This window comes from Macrobrachium rosenbergii, chromosome 16 (assembly GCF_040412425.1).
Source record: "Macrobrachium rosenbergii isolate ZJJX-2024 chromosome 16, ASM4041242v1, whole genome shotgun sequence".
In the NCBI taxonomy this organism is placed as follows: domain Eukaryota; kingdom Metazoa; phylum Arthropoda; class Malacostraca; order Decapoda; family Palaemonidae; genus Macrobrachium; species Macrobrachium rosenbergii.
In genome coordinates this window covers 23,905,518-23,923,451 of record NC_089756.1, presented here as the reverse complement: position 1 = coordinate 23,923,451, position 17,934 = coordinate 23,905,518, and the positions used below count along the sequence as shown (strand labels likewise).

General features: G+C 36.4%; 1 long non-coding RNA gene across 1 annotated transcript in view; it reads left to right on the top strand.

Annotated features, from left to right (window-relative positions):
• The first annotated feature begins 4,703 nt into the window (after window positions 1–4,703).
• LOC136847196 (uncharacterized) overlaps window positions 4,704–17,934 on the top strand; it is a 282,989-nt gene continuing 269,758 nt past the window's right edge. The window contains exon 1 of the long non-coding RNA XR_010855653.1: window positions 4,704–4,744. This is a non-coding gene — a long non-coding RNA (uncharacterized lncRNA). The remainder of the gene's footprint in view (window positions 4,745–17,934) is intronic.

The following is a 17,934-nucleotide window of genomic DNA, read 5'->3' as shown; positions in this document are numbered from 1 at the left end:
TCTGGTGTGAGGATTTTTCGGGAGGTTGTTTTTCTGTCTTTATAAGGGCCTTCTCACCAGTTTTTTCCGTCCACTGCACCCTCAGTTATTAACCGTGGTATTCTATACTCTTTCGAGGAGGTGCAAATTGCAGGCAAAACTAACCGAAAGAAAAATAAAAAATGACCATCACATATCCATTATTTTTTACTTTTATGCGATATTTTAGTTATTCTGGCTTCTCCGGTTACGTTACCAGGCTTTACAAGAGCCAACGGGACAAATTTAACTTATTTATTTGCATGTTAAGCAATAAACAACCAGACAAACGTGCACACGTGAATGTACTGTAACAATTTGCCATTGACTGCAAAACTCTACGGGTGTCGTTGGTCAGTTTTCATTTGGTGTCTGCTCCTAAGCATTGAAACATGACTATATTCGTTTGTAATACCGTGCGTGTGAAATATACTTAATAACGAATTATGTAAAATCAGTTGGTGTTGATTTTACAGATAATTTATGGGTAGCAACGTCCACCAGCGATTTGTGTTCTTTCTTTCTTTTGAATTAATGATGAACATAAATCTTGCAAAGATTAATTCAAGTTTTTTTTTTATATATTAAGATGATTTCAACAACTGAAGAACAGGTTAATAGGTTAATTGTGACTGTAGAGCCCACCATGCTGTTTTGAATGCGCAACAAAATTCTCATTTGTATAACAGTTCAAAGCTCGAGTAAGCAGAGTCTCTCTAGATGTTGGATTTATGTGGACTGTCAATCATTTTGGTGGGCGGTCAAGAAGTAGAGACTGCCAACAGCGAAATACCATTAACTAGTTTAAAAGTAGCGATTAAATCAGTAGGGAGAGAAAAAGGGCTGCTGTATATCTCGCCGGTCACGTCCCAAGAGGTAAGAAGGATGTAGTAACTAAAGTGCCTAGTTTAAGGGCTCTCGACCGTTTTCCGCACCATGTACCCACTGAGTCATCCTACTTTTGATCTGTAATCCCATTAAATTTACGCTGAATGTGGGAGGTTCGTTACCAATTAAATGATCAACATGAAACGGTACTATAAAGGTTATAAGCAAACATTTAAAGTTGTAATTATTGTTACAAGAAATCACCCCCTCTCTCTCTCTCTCTCTCTCTCTCTCTCTCTCTCTCAATAGATTTGAATACATGATTGTCACCCCTCTATCTACCTCATTCGAATCCATCATGAGAATATATTTGAGTTATTGAGCCTCATATATGTAAATCGGGGTTGGTGCATTTGATCTAAAGAGGCAGTCAAGAGGCCACACCACTTCTGATACTCCGAACAGTACAAAAAAAATAATATGGTTTAATTTGCACTCATTCTTCAGATGTTATCGGCGGTTTATCAACCAGTAGGTAGTCAGATGTGATTGTATTATACAGGTCTGATTTAGCATCGACTTATCGGAATGCAGGTATGGTTAATAGGGCGGTTGGTTGGGTACTTGTTTGAAGAGGTGTCCTTTTGTTGTCATTCAGTATGTTTTTGTATGTTTCATGGCGCTGCGCATCTACACATATATACAGGTATATACATATATATATATATATATATATATATATATATATATATATATATATTTATATATATATACTGTATATATATATATATATATATATATATATATATATATATATATATATATATATATATATATATATATATCAGCAGTTACATTTGGGATAAGGTTGCCAGACCATTTCCCAACTCTACCGTAGCTGTGACCCCATGTAGTCAGTTAACTACCCCTTACATAACTTACAGAATACAATTGAGTTTAATGGAAAGTACCTAAAGTGATCCAGCTCTCCTGTGATTAGACATTCTCGCCGATGAAGCCAGTATTTTGACACACACATACACACACGCACAAACTACCAAGTACGTGATTGAGTGCTTAGATCAACAAAGACACTTTGGGTTTTTTAAAAGTACGCGGCCTCTTGCCTGTTCCGCCTATATGTATATGGATATATGTATGTTTACACCTTTCCAAATGTGTATTTACCTTTGTTTATTTCATATATTTTTTTTCTTTTTTTGCAAATGGCAATATGTTCTTTGATAATTGACTTTTGAAATTAATGGCCTTTTTTATCAAGCTTCATATGATTGTGTAGCCTACACATTTTGAATAATAATAATAATAATAATAATAATCCAAAAATTTTTCTCTGAATTTCAGTTTTATAATTACTAGAAATAATTTATGATATATTGCCTCAGATTATTTGATTAGTGTTTAATCGTCAGCGTATTCTATTGAACACCTTGAATGAATCACATATTAGGGTCTTTGAATAATTCCTCTCCATTTAACACATGTAATTACCAGAAATAACCCAGGATTTTTGTTTGAGTGTTTTGATTCCTTGAATTAGGCCCTGCCTTATACGTTAACTTTGTTTCATTATAGTTTGTTTCACAGAATCATACACAACACTCATCATTTTCTTTAATTCCTCTTTGGCGAGAAAACTGTGAGAATTTACAACAAAAAAGCATTATTTAAACCGTCTAGAATTGCTAAAGTTAAAATGCATGATAGGCGGGAGGAAGAGTCAAAGAAATTTCAAGGAAAAAGAGTGAGAAGGCGCCAGGCTTTTTCAGTGTGGATGCGGGGGTCAGCAGGTGCGCATCACAGAACGAGACAAGATTATGGCCGATGTTTACCACGCCCCTTTCTAAATATCACGATTTACCGGCGCTATTCTGCACCCAGGCTAAACATTTGGTCATTTGGCGCAGAACTTAATGGAAAATTAATACGCAGACAAACATTTACATATCTATCAGCCTCTGAGATAGATGGCGATGCAGGACCAAATATTATATCGTGGTGCCGTAACGCCCAGCCAGTATTATGTCAACATTAAACCGCTGACCAAATACGTCAACATTTAGACAACGCCTCGCCAAAGTGGCCCGTATTGATTCGGCCGATAAGGATGGTTTTTCGGCATCGGTATCCGCCAAAAACGGCAAGAATGACGGGGAATGAAATTTCCAATTGAAAGCTAACACAAAATAAAAAGAAGAGAAAAAAAAACTTCGTGTGTTCACAAAGGCACGCTGAGGAAACTTAAGCTCTGAGTTTGAGAGGTGCAGAAAGAAAGAAGAGACAAAATTGTAAGGAAAGACGAATAAAAGATTTCTTATGGAGATGTGGAAACGAGAGACGGCCGCACACTTCTCGTGACATCATCAGAGAAAAGAAGAAGAAGAAGAAACATAGAAAAACTTCGCATGTGACCCCGCTACAGTTTACAAGGGTGTGGTAAAATAAAGAGGAATCGAGTTGTTTTATTTCTTTACGATCCCTCCATCGCGTTTTAGATTTATTTGGTGTTTTATGACGGCTACGTTTCCACATTTTTTTTCTTTTATATGTTTAACAGCTGTTTGAATGCAGATAACGGTTTACATCAATAATGACGCCAGAGTATTACTGTACATTTGTAATTATCAATTGAATCAGGACAGGCCAAGTGGTCGTATTTAATTCCCATATTTGTAATTAATTCAAAGTTTTCTTTTTTCGTGAATAATCACAATTATATCAGTGGCATTCTTCGCTAATTTTGACAGAGGTGAAGTTGCAAATGCAAATGCAGGTGGATACTCTTAGATAATATATATATATATATATATATATATATATATATATATATATATATATATATATATATATATATATATATATACATACATACATACATACATACATACATATATATATACACATACATACATATATATATACTGTATATGTGTGTGTGTTGGGTGTGCGTTATTTGATTCTTGTCTGGTCGAGCACACGCACACGCAAAAGCTGACGTCAGCTTCCCTCATTGGTTATTGGAAATGTACTTAACTTGAACGAAACTTCCCGTGCTGAGTCAGTCTTACCTGTTTGCCAACCCGACTATTTACTACCTGTTCTTCGTCTGTCGAATTCCCTGAGCGTTTGTTTGTTTTCCTTTGATTTCTTGTCATGAACTTCCTCCTGAGTTCCTGAAGGTTATCCTTTGGTTCAGACAAGAAGATCCATCAACTTTTATTGATTATATTGGTTTTGTTTTTATTTTTGGGGACGATTGTTCAACTTTAAATTAGGATGTTATGTATGAGAGTTTTGTTTCCCTCTCTCTCTCGCTCTCTGTCGACCAAAAGGTCAGTAAATTATATATATTCTCTTTCTCTCTCTCTCTCTCTCTCTCTCTCTCTCTCTCTCTCTCTCTCTCTCTCTCTCTCTCGACCAAGGTCAGTAAATTATATATTTCTCTCTCTCTCTCTCTCTCTCTCTCTCTCTCTCTCTCTCTCTCTCTCTCTCTCTCTCTCTCTCTCTCTCTGACCAAAAGGTCAGTAAACTATATATTCTCTCTCTCTCTCTCTCTCTCTCTCTCTCTCTCTCTCTCTCTCTCTCTCTCTCTCTTGACCAAGGTCAGTAAACTATATATATTCTCTCTCTCTCTCTCTCTCTCTCTCTCTCTCTCTCTCTCTCTCTCTCTCTCTCTCTCTCTCTCTTCTCACTAAAATGCCTGTACTTTGTCTTTTCTAAGTTTCTATTTCTCAAGTTTGAAAATATTAGCTCCATTTTGCTTTGCCCAACATCATGATGATAATGAGCATTCACTGTGGCTTTTTATTTTACAGATTGGCTTGGGGGTATGTATGGCAGCAGCAATGGGTGACAATGATACCGAAGAGCCAGAGGGGTAAGTAAGCAATGACATTGGTTTGAACTAGCAGAATAAACGAAAGCAAAACAGCGATAGAAATTCTTCCTTAGGTTCTTGATAGGGGTTCCATTTTGTTAGTTTTTTGAAGTGATTTGTGTAAGAAATACTTTGGTGGTATCTTTGTCGCTGCGGCTCGATAGGAATTTTAGTCTGGGAAAATCGAAGATCAGTACTTCGCAATGAGGCCCTTGCGTCTAATAGAATGAGTGAGATCGGCCAAGTGGTTAGTTAGGGAACTCCAGGTATCAAATGTCAGCACGGGAGCGCAAAGAAAAATAAGAAAGGGAATGAGAGAGGAAGAAAAAACTTATATAAAAAAATATCCCTCCACAAAGAATGGCAATTGACCATAATTGGATTTTATGGCTCTATAGCTTGGTTGCCCCAAAGATCATGCAACCATAAAGACTGAGGAATTCGTCACTTCGGAGGCAAAAAGAGTCACTCTCAGTGTGAAGGGTCGTTGTGTACTTAAATATACGCATAAAAAAGTATTTCTCTCTCTCTCTCTCTCTCTCTCTCTCTCTCTCTCTCTCTCTCTCTCTCTCTCTCTCTCTCTCATTTTCACGAATATGAGATTTCTTCCTCAATTAAATGTTAAACTCATACATGCGTATCGCTCACTTGAAGTCATTGCTGATATAAAAAAGGGAAATTAATATATATTATACACATACATATATATTATATATATATATATATATATATATATATATATATATATATATATATAATATATACATATATATATATATATATACATATATATATATATATATATATATATATATATATATATATATATATATATATACATATATACATACATACATAAATATAGTATACACATACACTAGTTATTTTTTGCTTCTGTGTTCTGTACTTTGTACATGTGTATAGTTAAAAAACATTTATGCTAATAACCTGAACAGTTGAGTGGCGAAGACCCAGGTGGATTTTGTTTTATTAATGTAAAGGTGTTTAGAGTCCATACTCTCACACTGAACACAGATTTCTGAAGTTATTCTTACCGTTGAGAGGGTACCATGTAATGCAGTACACATATGGTTATAGAAGAGGTAATTTCCAGTCTTCTTGTGCTTTCTACGGCTGATGAAATGTTCACCTTGGAACCCTTATAAAAATGCTCTAAATTTATAAATTACAGGTGTTTTGAACTAGCGGTAAAATATATGTGGCCGAAATTTCTGAGGCTTCTGTCTTTCTTTTGATAGGTCGCAGTGCTCTAGTTGTGGAAAGGAAACACATCTCTTCATATATTTTCTAATATGCTGTAAGATTGTGTTATCGTGATTAACCAAAATGCCATCCTAGCTAAGTAACGAAATGATAAAATCCATGACTGCAGCCTCTATGAATAAAAAAAAAAAAACTAGTTCAAAGATAAGGGCACACAAAAATTTCAGCGACGAGTCTCCGTTTCCGCCAGTCTCGATTGGCTTCGATGATATCAATTACGAGCATTTACAGCCAACTCATGAAAAAAAAGCTCAGACTTCTTGACATCCAGTTTGCTTATAACATAAAATTAGAAGTTAGTGAAACCCTTCAGAACCTTACTGGGGTGAAACCCTTTGGAACCTCACTAGATATCCAAGAGAAACGTGACATTGGTTTCAAGACCAGACTTGTTCAAATTGATTTAAGTGTTGCTTTTGACGTCATTAATCAAAAGACGTGTATTTGAAATTCTTAATGTAAATGTTGGAGGCTGCATGGCGAATCCCATTCGGTTTTTCAAGCGACTTACAAACGAATTGCTGGTGGTGTTTATAATGAATCTAGACCTGTAGGTGTTCTGTTTCGACGAGCGCACCTTCAATCATCTTCCTTAAACCGTATTTTTCCATTCGGGCATTTCTGCTACGCCTTTCATCTTCCTCAGAAGGATAGGAAATAACGATTCTCATACACGTGGAGTGCCTGTCACTACATGGGCCCGGAAAGTCTTTAAATTCACTTTAGGCAGTTAGACGCCAAAGAATTCGCAATCAGTCATTCAATAGATCATTACCGTTCTTGCATAACTTACAATGCTCGTCAGGTTAGTTTATTTGACCTTAATAGTTATTTACGTGTGTTTGTGATTGATCTGTTTGGTATATATTTTTATTTACTGTTTTCTATTTGCTATCTTTCTCATAATTATGAACATTCTATTCAGTGGAAGGTTGGTTTGGGAGATAATGGGCTTTTAGGCTTGTTCCATGTGCGTGTTTGTACTGTATGAATAATAATAATAATAATATAATAATAATAATAATAATAATAATAATAATAATAATAATAATAATAATAATAATTATTGTATTATTATTATTAATTATTATTAATAATAATATTAATAATATTAATGTGTGTTAATTGTTGTTGTTGTTGTTGTTGTTGTTGTGTGGATGTATTTTCTGTATCGCGCTAAAGGCAATTTTTCTCTTTTTCTGGCAATTTTATATTTAGAAACTACATTATCATCTAGGAAAAAATGATTTTACTCCCTGCTTTTATTATACGAAAGGATTAGCGTCAATTTCTTTTTACATCCAGCTGAATAATTTCAGAAATTACTTTCGTATGCACCGAAATCATAGTAGGTGGCGATCATGGCTGCTGACAAAAGAAAGGGCCAACTTGGGGTGGACTGCATGGCACATTTGCGTGTCCTAAATTGCACTCTTTTTATAAGGTTCACCGCCGGTAATACCTCATAAAAAGAGTGGCCGAAGAGTCCACTCGCTCCCTTCCTACCCCCCCTCCCATTTACGGCTTGGGACGCGTGACCCCTACGCCACGGACAGACACACAGACACACGCATGCGCTATCACATAAAGTCAACCCTGTGTATTACTGTTACCACTATTGACAAATACTCTTTACTAATGAACATGATGTTTATAGCTTTTTTTTTTCTTCACAAGACGTTTAATGTCTAACATCGTGGTAACATGTGTAATTAGCGTGAGTACTGGACATAGTGGTCCGTTCTGTACACAGAATAACACGCAGTTTTCTATGGCAGCGGATACATGATTGAAATAATGAAGACCGCTATTGAATATGTAGCTCCTGAAATTAGGTCGATTTTTGTATCTGGATGACACTTCTGGATAATAACTGACTAATTCTGTTTATCACAACCCGCGCCTGGATAGCCAAGTATCTAATTCTGTTTACCACAGCATCCCCTTGCACCCGGACCTTCTTGATAATTCCACTGGTTCATCTCAACTTCACATACCTGGACATTGACAACTAACATCTGTTTTATCTAACACACATACCCCCTTGGTATTATCTGCCTAATTCTGTTTATCACAATTTCACATACCTGGATAATAACTGACTAATTCTGTTTATCACAACTTCACATACCTGGATAATAACTGACTAATTCTGTTTATCACAACTTCACCTACTTGGATAATAACTGACTAATTCTGTTTATCACAACTTCACATACCTGGATAATAACTAACAAATTCTGTTTATCACAACTTCGGTTGAGAGAAGGTGCGTCGCACACCTCCGGAAAACGCTGCCAGAAGCACGAAACATGGCTAACCTTATCCTTAAATAAAATAAAAACTACTGAGGCTAGAGGGCTGAAATTTGATATGCTTCATAATTGGAGGGTGGATGATCAACATATCAATTTGCAGCCCTTTAGCCTCGGTAGTTTTTAAGATATGAGGGCGGACGGACAGACAAAGCTGTCACAATAGTTATCTTTTACAGAAAACTTGATGGTAACCACTTCACGAATCAGCAGTGAAATACACGGAAGAGAGATGAGCCGCCTGAATGTCTCATGTGTAAATGAAGTCATTAAAAAGAAAGGGGATGATATTTGTTATATTGTACCTGGAAACACGAGTACGTTAACTACCAATTTATCTGTTTATAAACAAAAGCGTTATTCTCGCACCACGCTTATAGTTACGATCACAGTCTCTCTCTCTCTCTCTCTCTCTCTCTCTCTCTCTCTCTCTCCTTGTAAAGGGTTGACAGTGATGGTGGCGGTTCAATTTCTTTCCTGACGGGAAAAGTACTGTAAATTGTTTTATAATAGGTAACACACACACACACACACACACTTAAACCAATGAACTTACTTTGCGGACTCATTTGGCCTGCTTCTGTAAAATCAAGACTTTAGGAAAATAATATATACTGTATATAATATATATATATATATATATATATATATATATATATATATATATATATATATATATATATATATTAGATTTGTTTCATAAACTTAATATTTTTCTTGGGTGATTATGAAAAGTTTCGAATACAAGGACTGTTATTCAACATTCATGGTATAAATCATGACTGTATGGACGAGGAAGATATTTATTTCTTCATATTCGTAATCAAAATATATTTCTTTAGGCTAAGGAGAATCAAATGTACTGGATAGAGACAATAGATTTGAAATGTAACCAGAAGGTATTAAAACCACGGCTCAGAGGAAACTAGACGTTTGTGACTCGATCATTATAACCTGGTGTATTAACACATCATTACTTAATTGGTGTTGGCCATTAACACATCACTTCTAAGGGGTGCATTGCATCAACACACCCTTATTTAAGGTGCACAGTCTGCTAGCAAATTGTTACTTAAGGAAAACAGTCCACTAATACATTACTTGAGTGATGCAGTCCATTGACACACCGTTACTTGATGGGTACTTTCTCTTAACAAATCATTATTGAAGGAAGGAAGTATATTCCTTTAACATATTGCTTGAGCGGGGAAACCATTAACGACTTCTTACTTAAAGGTTGAGGTTCATTAAAACATCATTACTTAAAGGATTTAGTCTATTACACATTACTTAAATTTAATTCATTAGTATATCAGCACTTGATGGGTATTGTCCATTAATTCGTCGTTTCTGAAGAGGTACAGTCCATTAACACGTCATTATGTACGGGGTGCTTTCCTTATTCAGGGGTTGCACATCAGTGATACATTAGTATTTAAGGGTTGCAATCAGTCAATAAGATATCATTGCATTAGGGTTGCAGTCAGTTAGTTTAAGATATCATTGCATTAAAGTTGCAATCAGTAAGACATCATTAAATAAGGGGTGCAATACTGAAGACATTATTACTTAAGGGTTGCAGTCCATTAAGACATCGTTACTTGAGGGTTGCAGTCCATTACGACATCATTACTTGAGGGTTGCAGTCTATTCAGACATCATTGCTTTAAGGTTGCAATATATTAAAACATCATTACTTGAGGGGTTGCAATCCTTCAAAACACCATTGCTTCAGGGTTGCAATCGGATATCATTACTTCAGGGTAGCAACCCATGAAGACAGCATTACTTAAGGGATGCAGTCCCGTAAGACATTATTTAAGGGTTGCAATCCCTTAAGACATCATTACTTCAGGGTTGCATTCTATTAAGATATCAGTATTTTAGGGTAGCAATTCATTAAGACATCATTACTTAGGGGTTGCAATCCATTAAGACATCATTACTTCAGGGTTGCAATCCATTAAGACAGCATTAATTAGGGGGTGCATCCCTTAAGACATCATTATTTAAGGGTTGCAATCCCTTAAGACATCATTACTTCAGGGTTGTAATTTATTAATAAATCATTACTTCTGGGTAGCAATCCATTAAGACACCATTACTTAAGGGTTGCAGTCCATTAAGACATCATTACTTCAAGGTTGCAGTTCATTCAGACAGCATTAATTAGGTGGTGCAATCCCTTAAGACATCATTATTTAAGGGTTACAATCCCTTAAGACATCTTTACTTCAGGGTTGCAATCTATTAAGACATCATTACTTCAGGGTAGCAATCCATTAAGACATCATTGCTTAAGGGTTGCAATCCGTTAAGACATCATTACTTAAGGGTTGCAGTCCATTAAGACATCATTACTGGACGGTTGCCATCCATTAGGACATCATTACCTGAGGGTTGCAATCCATTAAGACATCATTAGTGAAAGGATGCATCCAATAATATATCATCACATATGGGGTGCAGTCCATACCACATCATTGCTTAAGGCGTTTAGTCCATTGCGCATTATATAGACGTGCAGTTCATTAATATATTACTTATGGAGTGCAGTTCGTTAACACATCATTACTTAGGCGTTGAAGTCCATTATCACATCATTACATAGGCGATGCAGTCCCTTAACTTATTGATTAAGAGGTTCAGACCCTTAACACATCATTACATAAGGGGTGCCATCCATTAATTAATCATTAATGAAGGTTACAGTCCACTGACACGTCATTACTGAAGGAATGCATTTCCTTATCATGACATTTCTTACGTGGTGTAACTACTTAACACACCATTAGTTAAGAGATGCTATCCATTATTTATCCATTATCACATCATTACAGTAACATATCATTTAAAGGTTATAGTCCAGTAACGTATTATTGCTTAAAAGATGTACTCTTGGAAAGTATTATAACTTAGGCGGTGCAGTCTGTTGATGCGTACATCCGGAGCAGTCCCGCACACGTGTTTGTTAGCCGTGATTTTTTTTTTTTTTCTGTCTCTAAATAACGAACTTTCATTGTCCATCTGCCTAGCAGTATGGAAAACCTGAAATCGAGTTTTCCATGTTGAGTTCGCTGTTCGATAAGTTATTTACTTGATATTCAAATGTAAATCGTTAATCTAGTTACTTCACCCAATAGGCAAACTTCATTTTTTGAGAACGAGCTTATCCCATAAGGTAATTTCCACCTCATGAGAAAAACTTAACCAATAAGCCAACTCCACTTCGTGAAGAAAAGTTCTCATTATGAGGAAAACTCCTCCGACTCCCAAGAAGAAATTTCCCGTGAGAAAGACATCACCTCACGATGAAAATTTCATTCACGCGAGGAAAACTTCACACCTTAAGGTAAACTTTACCCCAGCTAGGAAAACTTTGCCCCATCGAAGACTTCAAAACAGAGCGAGGAAAACTTCAGCCCTTAAACACAGCTTGACCCCAGTAAAAAAAAAAAAAAACTCTTCTCAAGGAATAATTTTGCACGCCTGTGAAGTAAACTTTACCCCATGCCCCTGTAAGAAAATTTTGCCAAGGGAAAACTTCACTCCAATGAGGAAAACTGCATCCCTTAAACACAACTTGATCCCACTAAAAAAAAAAAAAAAAAACTCTACTCAAGGAAAATTTGCACGCCAGTGAATTAAACTTTACCTCATGCCCCTGTGAGAAATCGTTGCCAAGGGAAAACTCCACTCCAATGAGGAAAACTGCATCCCTTAAACACAACTTGACCCCAGTAAAAAAAAAAAAAAAACTCCACTTAAGGAAACTTTGTACGCCAGTGAAGTAAACTTTACCCCATGCCCCTGTGAGAAAACTTTGCTAAGGGAAAACTCCACTCCAATGAGGAAAACCTCATCTCTTAAAAACAACTTGACCCCATTAAAAAAAAACTCTACTCAAGGAAACTTTGTACACCAGTGAAGTAAACTTTACCCCATGCTCCTGTGAGAAAACTTTGCCAAGGGAAAGCTCCACTCCAGTGAGGTAAACTTCATCTCTTAGAAAACTTCTTGACTGGTAAAAAAAAAAAAAAAAAAAAACTCTACCTAAGGAAAATTTGCACGTCAGTGAAGTAAACTTCACTCCATGCCCCTGTGAGAAAACTTTGCTAAGGGAAAACTTCAATCCTGTGAGGAAAACGTCATCCCACGAGAAAAACCTTACCCAGTGCGGAAAACCTCGACCTTGAAAGCAAAGCAGAGGCTGCTGGAGATGTCACGGGTAACCGGGCCATTGAGCCTCGAGGTCGTATCAGGGCCGTCAACAATACGAAGGAAGATGATATGGAGCTGGGAGAAGGTGGAAAAACCTCCGGAGAGAAGAGACCTGGAGGGAGAGGAGGTTGGTGGAGGAGGAATGGGAGGTGGAGGAGGAACGAAGAGGAAGAGATGGAAGAGGGAAAGGTGGAGGAGGAGGAAGATATGAAGAAGAGGACGAGACGAAGGAAAGACGAGCAATAAAGGGGAGAGGCAAGAGAAAAGTAGGAGGGTGACAATACGGAGATGGAGGTGGAAAAGATGGGGGAAGTGGAGATGGTGGAGAAAGATACAAAAGGGAAGAGATGGAGGATTGGGGGAGGGGGGAGGAGGAGGGAGGTGAAAGTGAGCAATATAATTTTTAGTGTTATTGCCTGTCTCATCATTGACGTTGCCCCAGCGATCCTCCGGTGGGTGACACGCTCATAGGAGCATACGCTCCGGGGTTGTGGAATATTGGGGAGACAAGCGGAAAGAAAGGGTCCTTCTTTTGGGCCGAGGAAATTGCATCTGCTGGTGCTGGGTCTCGGTCGTTTTTCTTGACAAAGAAGAAGGAGAAAAAGAGGAAGAAGGATAGTTGCTATTGTTGATACAGCTTGATTTGGCTTTCTTACTTTTTCTTTGTCCTCTTTTTTTCCCCCCGAATCTATTTTCCAGAAATATTTTGTGTTACTCCAGTTATGGAGTTATACAATAGCAATATATAGTTTCTGTTGTTGAGACAGCTTGATTTGGCTTTCTTACAATTTTAGTAGGGTCTTTTATCCAGATTTTTTTTTATAATTTCCTTATAGTATTATGAAATAGGTTAGTATTGCGATAAGATAGTTTCTGATGTTGGTATAACTTGATATGGCTTCCTTACAACTTTTTACATTTTTTTTTTTTTTTTGCTTTCTTTACCATCAAATAATTTTCATTTGAGAGTAGTGGGACGCTGTAAAAGAAGAATAAATAAAACGAGCAACAACAAAACGGATTGTAGTAGTAAATAGAAGTTGATTTACTTCTTATTTATTATTTCTGTCTTTCCACCAAAGAGACTGCTATTATTTAAATTTGGTATGTTGCTAGAGAATAAGAAAAGTAATTTTTGTTATTGAAACACCTGAACTTGGCTTCCACACTTTTTTATTATCTTTTTAACACAACTGGCGTTTTGCTCATTTAGACTTATTGTGATACAATAAAGGCATAAATTACCAACCATCATTGCAGTTGCAAAAGGAAAATCAAGTAATGTTTTGCTCAGAAGCTCAAAAGAAAAAACTATTTTCGAAGTTTAAGCACCCATTACATACATACTGTATATATATATATATATATATATATATATATATATATATATATATATATATATATATATATATATATATATATATATATATTATCAATTCTTAAAGATCCATACTAGCATATTCATGTATCCATCTGCGAATCGATGTATATAATTCCATGTTTGAGGGCTTATCAGTGTCAGACTTTATCATGAATTGCAATACTAATTCATGTAAATATGTATGTGAAGTTATTTACGCTATGATGCATTTTGGGATAAATATAGAGGTGTGTACATATAAGCACAATGCAAAAGAAGCATCATATTTTAAAGCAAGGAAGGGTAAATAACTGTTAGTGCAGTGTGGCAGTGCAGAGGGACATACGATGAGGCCTGCAGTTGTTGATTGCACGAAAAATCCCAGCACCCTCAAAAACAACAACAAGACCTACTACCTCCTGTGTTCTGACAACACAGCCTCAAGGTATTGGTCGCGACGGTGTGTCATTTACCGATTGGTTCTGCCAATGTTTCATCCCCGGAGTAAAAAAGTATTTGGAGAAGACAAGGTTACCGTTCAAGGTTTCATTAACTATAGATAATGCAACTGGTTATCCACAGTCAGTCAGTGCTGAAAATGAAAACATTCAGGTGGTATTTTTGTCATCAAACACGACCTCACTGCCTCACCTACTCGACCGTTGTATCATTAAGTGTGTCAAGGCCTTGTGCACATGGCAGCTGTTCGAGATGATTTGAGAAGTGATTCATGTAGATGCAATAACTTTCATCAGTGGTGCAATGGGGGAATTAAGCCAGAACGGCGAATGCATGCTGGAGGAATTTATGGAAGGAAGTGGTCCATAATTTCAAAGGCTTCTCATGGATCAACAGAGAGATTAAGAAAATTGTCCTACAAGCAAGGCTAAGTTGGCGGCGAGGTATTCGTTGATATAATAGAAGATGTGAAAGATCATATCGAAGAAGATCGTAAAGCTCTAATGAACGAGGATTTGGAAGACCTCGCCAAGCCTTCTGCGAATAAAGATGAGAACTAACAAGAAACTAAAGTGGACACTTGAAAAGCTGGCCAGAATTTGTCAAACTGCCAAGCAATATAAAGACTATAATGGACGGGTCACTCTCTCATGAAAGAATTCAACAGTAAAGTGATGAGTCAAAAGGTAGAAGCAACAGCTCCGTATCACAGTGTTCTTCCTAATGGCCAAAAAAAAAAAAAAGTTTCCACTATTGGTGATCACCAGTAGCAAGCATCATGCACTCGTCACATCATCCAGCAATCATCATCATTGTCTGCTCCGCCTGTTTCAGCCTCGAACGGCGATGATTCTGATGATTCTTTTGCTGTTTCATCAGAGGGGCAATAGCCAGTTGCATAAAAAGTCATCACACTACCTACAGGATCACGCCACTGCTTCATTTACTCACCATCTTAGGCACCGTACCGAATCGTCGTACCTCCGTCATCATGATATCATCATAAATTATCGCTGCATTGATGAATATTGGTGGATATATAAACCATAAAAATTTCACAGTGCTTTCAAGAATAGCTAATACAGTGTTTTTCATCGTAATATCTGTAACATTGCTGTACGTTTTTTCCTCATTCTCTTGTCAGCAGGAAGGTAAAAGAGTAATTTCCACTGCTTTTTGATTGCTCTACAGTCTCAGTTGGATTAAAGCAAAATAGAAGAATCCCTCTCATTAGAGAGAGAGAGAGAGGGGGGTGGGTTATAGCGTACAATACCGTATGATAATTACAAATGTTCTCTGTTAGTTGTGTAGTTATCAGTTAGGATGTAGCATATACTGTTCTGCACATAGAAATCACATGTTTTATAGGTTCTACAATTGAGGTGCTATTATCTGGTTTTGCTTTCACACAGTGGTTCTGAAATGTATCTACTGCTGATAGATGGTAACTACGATATATATATATATATATATATATATATAATCTTTTTATATATATATAATATATATGTTTAATGTGTATATTTATGTATGTGTAGTGTAGTGTGTACATACATGCGTACATGAGAGCGTGGATGTGTGTGCAATGAATCATTCAGTAGATGATGAAACTTGAACCTATCAAATTCTAAGGTCTGCTGCAGATAGCTGGACGGAATGTTATGTATTCAGCCGTGCCTCGGTCGAATTTCTTTGCTGTTGTTTGTTCTGTATGTCTGTCCATAAGATATCTGAAAAATATATTGGTGGATCCGTGTCGGTTGAGTGGGTGGAGACACTCGGTAATAAAGTGAATTCTCTTATTGAAATGCATGTCAAATAATCACTGTAATCTTTTGTTTCCGAAATTTATCCACCTGCTCATCTACACTTTAACTTCATAATTATCCATATTATATATATATATGATAAATAAATATATATAAATATATAATATATAGATATATACTGTATATAAATAAATATATATAAATATATAACTATATATATATATATATGTACTATTTATATATATATTTATCTATATCTATATATATATATATAGATACACTTAGTACTGTATAGAGAGATAGAGAGAGAGATATAGAGAGAGAAGAGAGAGAGAGAGGAGCAGAGGCCATTGAATGAATTTTGCCCGGTGTGTTGTCGGACTTCAACTCATTGAAAAGAAGTTAGACATATTTTTTTTAAAGAAATATTAAAATAGTTAGGAAATACTGAAGAAGGAAAATTAAGGAATAAAGGAACACTGCTTCAGTAGTGTATAGCGCATATCTTCTCCGTCAGTTTTACAAAGATTCTACAACCCACTTATTTTTCAAGGGGCATCATATCAAGGATAGAAAATATTTAAAGTCAGATATTTATTGCCGAAGCAGTTTTGATTTTCTGCAGTAGACTTACTCTTCGTGAAAGAGCATTTAACGCCATGGACACTCGTGGAAGGTGATCAGATGAGATGGTTCCTTCTCAGTCAAGACACATTACTTTCCCACCACCGAACAGAGTAAACCAGTAAATCAAGAGTCCTGACATTTTCAGTAATAGTCAGTAGAAATCAGTACCATTAACATTTGCTAGAATTGTAAAAATTGTTCTGTTACAACAGAAGTTCACGATGATGACACGCAGAGAATGTGGAATGTAGGAAGCTACAGCGGATAAGCGAGAAAAGGTCGAAGCGAAAGAAGGCCTAAACAGAGAGAGGGGCAGTGTGTACGTGTAATGGGGAGGGGAGGGCTAAAAAGGCATATTGCACTGCAGGAGACTTTGAATCCGAGGCAGGAGAAAGCTGTATACAACACCCCCCCCACCCCTTAAGGGGGACGGAGGAATGGGGGTTGTGGGGTCGGGGGAGGTAATTCACGAATGATGGGGGCTGGGCTGATAGAAGGGGTCCCATCTCCGGAAGTTTTCCGTTACTGAGGGTGGGGATAGTGGGATATTCTATAAGGGAGAGTATGTGTAGATGGTGGTGTGGGTGGGGATGCGTGGGTAGGGAGTTAGGGCTAGACTGCCCTAAACATTAAGTTTGGTATCTAAGGAGAGGGAAATATATAGGCACAGAGGAACGCGGGTGAATATACGTGTAGACTTTGGTGTTACGAATATCTCGTCTGCTTACTTTTGTTGATTATATATATATATATATATATGTATATATATAGTATATACATACATACATATATATATATATATATATATATATATATATATATATATATATATATATATATATATATACACAGTCATACATGCATGCATACACACACATACAGATACACACATATACTTATACAGTGGTATGTTGTTTTGTCACTGATTTTGTTCACTGAATTTTCATACTTTCAAGTATTGAGTCATAAATAGCCCTTCAATACCGACCAGAATATAATTTGAATAACTAAAACCTAAAAAAGATTTACAGACGATAAGAACATCTATCATTGACAGATATCCTTTTTGTAGAGAGTTATTCATTTGAATATATATAATATATATATATATATATATATATATATATATATATATATATAAGATTATTTGATTGT